The 5,618-nt window shown below is 45.6% G+C and overlaps 1 pseudogene; it reads right to left on the minus strand.

Moving 5' to 3' along the window:
• Positions 1 to 3,022, minus strand: part of LOC135574970 (neuronal acetylcholine receptor subunit alpha-7-like) — an 11,103-nt pseudogene extending 8,081 nt beyond the window's left edge.
• Positions 3,023 to 5,618: the final 2,596 nt, after the last annotated feature.

Below are 5,618 nucleotides of genomic sequence, written 5' to 3' on the forward strand. Positions count from 1 at the left end.
GAGAGGGAGAAAGTATCCAGACAGGCCAGTTAATTGTTAAGTGACTCGATCAGTAACAGACAAGAGTCTTTTCTGTGGCCGTTAAAACGTCTGCTCGAGTCCTTCAAATAGAGACACATTAAACACTAACACACTCCACACAGACAGACAGACGGACGGACGGACGGACAGGAGGACGGACAGGAGGACCAGGATCCTCACTTCTAGCAGCTCCATCGTGGACTGACTTCACTCACTCCTGTTTCACAACTGTATCAGACTTAATGTATCTGTGCAGTTGATTCAATTCTGTAGCAATGTCTAACAAGGTTATTGTAGGCCCACATACAGTACAGTATACAGTGCATTCGGGAAGTATTCAGACCCCTTGACTTTTTTTAATATTTTGTTATGTTACAGCCTTATTCTAAAATGTATTAAATTATTTTTCCCCCTCATCAATCTATACACAACTCCCAATAATGACAAAGCAAAAACATTTACATAAGCTTTCAGACCCTTTACTCAGCACTTACTTGGAGCACCTTTGGCAGCGATTACAGCCTCTATTCTTCTTGGGTATGATGGTACAAGTTTGGCACACCTCTATTTGGGGAGTTTCTGCAGAGCCTCTCAAGCGCTGTCAGGTTGGATGGGGAGTGTCGCAGCAGAGATATTTTCAGGTCTCTCCAGAGATGTTCGATCGGGTTCAAGTCTGGGCTCTGGCTGGGCCACTCAAGGACATTCAGAGACTTGTCCTGTAGCCACTCCTGCATTGTCTTGGCTCTGTGCTGCAATCTCAGGTCCTGAGCACTCTGGAGTAGGTTTTCATCAAGGATATCTCTGTACTTTGCTCTGTTCATCTTTCCCTCCATTCTGACTAGTCTCTCAGTCCCTGCCGCTGAAAAACATCCCCACAGCATGATGCTTCCACCACCATTCTTCACCGTAGGGATGGTGCCAGGTTTCCTCCAGACGTGATGCTTGGCATTCAGGCCAAAGAGTCCAATCTTGGTTTCATCAGACCAGAGAATCTTGTTTCTCATGGTCTGAGAGTCCTTTAGGTGCCTTTTGGCAAACTCCAAGTGGGCTGTCATGTGCCTTTTACTGAGGAGTGGCTTCAGTCTGGCCACTCTACTGTAAAGGAATGATTGGTGGAGTACTGCAAAGATGGTTGTCCTTCTGGAAAGTTCTCCCATCTCCACATAGGGACTTTGGAGCTTTGTCAGATTGACCATCGGATTCTTGGTCACCTCCCTGACTAAGGCACTTCTCCCCCAAATGCTCAGTTTGGCCAAGTGGGCCAAGTGGCCAACTCTAGGAAGAGTCTTGGTGATTCCAAACTTCTTCCATTTAAGAATGATGGAGGCCACTGTGCTCTTGGGGACCTTCAATGCTGCAGAAATGTTTTGGTACCCTTACCCAGATCTGTGCCTCAACACAATCCTGTCTCAGAGTTCTATGGACAATAACTTTGACCTCATGGCTTGGTTTTTGCTCTGACATGCACTGTCATCTGTGGGACCTTATATAGACAGGTGTGTGCCTTTACAAATCAGGTCCAACTAATTGAATTTACCACAGGTGGACTCCAATCAAGTTGTTGAAACATCTGAAGGATGGAAACAGGATCAATGGAAACAGGATGCACCTGAGCTCACCTGAGTCTCATAGCAAAGGGTCTGAATACTTATGGAAATGTTTTATACATTTGAAAAACTGTTTTTGCTTTGTCATTATGGAGTATTGTGTGCAGATTGTTGAGGATTTTTATTTATTTAATCCATTTTCTAATAAGCCTGTAACGTAACAAAATGTGGAAATAGCCAAGGGGTCTGAATACTTTCTGAAGGCACTGTATGTTCTTAACTTCTCAAAAATATTGACTATTAGCTTTTGATGTGCTCCCCATCATGAGCTTTACATGGGGCATGGAGATGCCCATATCAATATACAGTTAGTCATCTAAGATACTGCTGCTGGTGCAGAGAGGAACACATCAACCAACAATGGATTAAAACAGACAGGAGGGTTGGATTTTACAACTGTGATGAACAACATCCTAACCTGTAAGCTTTGTGATCATTCCTCTCCCTTGTCTCTCTTTATTCCTGCTCGTCTTCTCTCCTCCCTCTCTGTTCATTTCCCTCTCCTCTCTTCTCTCTCTGCTATACAGCTGGAACTGTAAGGTTGAGTTATCTCATATATCAATGGCCGTGCACCCAGACATACAAACTGTGTGTCCCTGTTTATAGAAAGTTGTGTAAATTCACTGTCACTGCAGTGACACTATGCATACAGTGATCTCTCTCTCACACACACACACACACACACACATACACACACACATACACATACACACACACACACACACACACACACACACACACACACACACACACACACACACACACACACACACACACACACACACACACACACACACACACACACACACACACATACACATATACACACACACACACACACACACACACACACACACACACACACACACACACACACACACACACACACACACACACACACTGTACATTCACGGACAGACACATACCTGCAGACACAGACACACAAACACACACAACAAATACATACACACACATACAGAGAGAGAGAGGGAATGAAAGTCACTCACCGTGGAGCAGAGCTGAGAGTCCAAACAGACAGATAGCCACAAACTGCCTCATGTTGCACCACTGAACATAGAGAGCAGAGAAAGAGATGGGGAACAACAGAGAGAGAGAGGCAGGGTAGAGTGGAATAGAGAGGGAGGGAGGACAAGTCAGGAGCAAGTCGGGCAGCAACAGACAGAGGGAGGGGATGAGGAGGAGGAGGGGGAGAGGGGGGAGAGAGAGAGAAACAAGGAGAGTGGGGCAGGGAGGGAGGTTGTGGTGGTAGAGAGGAAGAGAAGCTGGCAGCAACAGAGGGAGAGAGGTAAAAAGAGGGGAAGAGGCAGCAGAGTGGTAGCCAGGCAGTGGCAGAAACAGAGGGAGAGGGGAAGAGAGTGAGGAAAGGAATGAGCAGTTCTGATCAAAACGGAGAGAGGTTGAGACTGAGAGGCATCACCCCAATACCCAATACCTTCCCAATACACTACTCATCTCTCTCCACCCCCACCCAACCCCTAACCTCGCTCTTTGCTCAGAAAGACTTTCTCACTGCCTTTCCCCCTATATCCCCCTCCCCTATTTCTCCTCTTCAGTCTCCGTGAGGGGGGGATTAATGAAGTGTGGAGGCTAGGATGAGTGGGGAGAGGGGGATTCAAATGTAACACATGGAACATAGTTAGTGAAGGACGTTAAGAGAAAGAGAGAGGGATAGAAACTGATGCAGCAGTAATGAACACTGCTCTGGTGAAGGTTGGCAGAGCCACACATTACAATTTCAAATTACAGTAAGGAAGTGACACTGAACGTAAGCAGTATACTGTACCATAGCTTCTACTTTAGAATATCATTATACACCCCAACACACCTGCTAGAGACTCAGTTTGTTAATATATAACTCAACCAGTATCACAAAACACATGCATATATACAGTAGTTATATCATGAACAAGCACCAAACAACAACTGGATTGTCCATGACCAAACCCCCAGTAGGCATGTTTTGGGTTTGTTTGAAAATGGCCATTTGTTTCTATACTTGACTGAAAGACTTATGATAATATGATGCACTGACTGTAGCCTACTGGACATTACAGTGATGTATTTCAGTTTGATCCGCTGTGACTGAGCAGGACAGAGCAGGACAGAGGACACAATGGAGTGGTGCTGACACCTACTGGGGAATGTAATAAGTGCAATTTGCAGGAAACAGTTTGAACATGGATCCAGTCTGATCCATTGATTGGTGGATAGTATAGCAGCCTATAGCTCTATTGGTCGGTGAGCGTCCAGGCACTGCAGTAGGCTGTGCTGCTGTAACGTGATGTGCTGATCTGCTCCCACTGCCTCTGTGTATCATGCTGTAAATAGTTCTCTAGTGTTCATTACAAGATGAAGGTGTTATTTACCCCTGAAAGGGGGGAAAGAAGAGATGATTCAACACACACGGCTAAGAAGGATGGTCCCCGGCAGTCCTCCAGAGATGCTGGTGGTCGGTCTCGGCCATCTGTCCCAGGCCCAAATGGGAGAGGCAGGTGGAGTCTCCCTGGGTACTGAGCACAGTCCTGGAGGGATACAAACTCCAGCTCCGATGCCGACTGTCGTCCTACAGGGGTCAGGGGTCAGGCATCTGTGTCACCTCGTTGGCAGATGGGGTGAGGAAGAAAGTGCTCCGGTTGGAGATAGGAAGATAGAGCCGCTAGAACGGTTAAGTGGGTTCCACTCCACGTATTCAACAAATGTTTAAAGGAGCTCAAGCTGAAGATGCTCTCGCCATATTTTTAAATTGAGCTTTGCATAACTATTCACCCCCCCCCCCCCAAAGTCAATACTTTGTAGAGCCACCTTTTGCAGCAATTACAGCCGCAAGTCTCTTGGGGTATGTGTCTATAAGCTTGGCACATCTAGCCACTGGGATCTTTGCCCATTCTTCAAGGCAAAACTGTTCCAGCTCCTTCAAGTTGGATGGGTTCTTCTGGTGTACAGCAATCTTTAAGTCATGGCTAACAGCTTGCTGCCTGGCCTGCACCCTATCTCATTGTAGAGCTAGAGGAGTTAGAGCCCTGTCTATGTTGGTAGATAAGATGAGAGCACCCCTCCAGCTAGGATGGAGTCCATCACTCCTCAGCAAGCCAGGCTTGGCCCTGTTTGTGGGTGAGTCCCGGAAAGATGGCCAATTATCTACAAATTCTATCTTTTGGGAGGGGCAGAAAACAGTTTTCAACCATCGATTGAGTTGTGAGACACTGCTGAAGAGTAAGTACGGGGTGGCAGGTAGCCTAGTGGTTAGAGCATTGGGCCAGTAGCCAAAAGGTTGTTAAATCAACTCCCCAACCTGACAAGGTATAAATCTGTCATTCTGCCCCTGAACAAGGCAATTAACCCAATGTTCCTAGACTGTCATTGTTAATAAGAATTTGTTCTTAACTGACTTGTCTAGTTAAATAAAAATATATTAAGGTCCGTCTATTTCGCCAAATATCAAGTCGGACGCCATCTATCACTAGACCAGAAATAGTCAGAAGTCTTCATTTTTTCCCTGCTTTCTCATTACTCAGACATAAGCATAGTTGACAGCATCTTTCTCATTACTCAGACATAAGCATAGTTGACAGCATCTTTCTCATTACTCAGACATAAGCATAGTTGACAGCATCAACGGGCTGATGTTTACTTTCTACACAAGTTGTTTTTTTCCAGTTTCATCCGACGAACAGACTGTACTGGTAAAATAAAAAGGGATACATGTTCTTTGTGCTATTTAAGCTAAATGGAATTCTAAGCATCACTCCAGTTAAAACAGGCTCTGTGAACGTTCGATTCCATTCATTTGCTATGGGCTCGCGCTAGTGTTCCAGCTCAGCCAACGTTCTTTTACTGTTTTTCAGCCTTGGGTGAGTTTTGACTCGTTCTATTGTCCCGCCTACTAACGATTGTGTCTGAAGCTGGGCTTGCAGCATAGCAATCCTCACCCTAAGTTCTCCTGTATTTTATGAGTACAGCGACTGCAAT

The sequence above is a fragment of the Oncorhynchus nerka genome, linkage group LG14, assembly GCF_034236695.1.
Source record: "Oncorhynchus nerka isolate Pitt River linkage group LG14, Oner_Uvic_2.0, whole genome shotgun sequence".
Lineage (NCBI taxonomy): Eukaryota > Metazoa > Chordata > Actinopteri > Salmoniformes > Salmonidae > Oncorhynchus > Oncorhynchus nerka.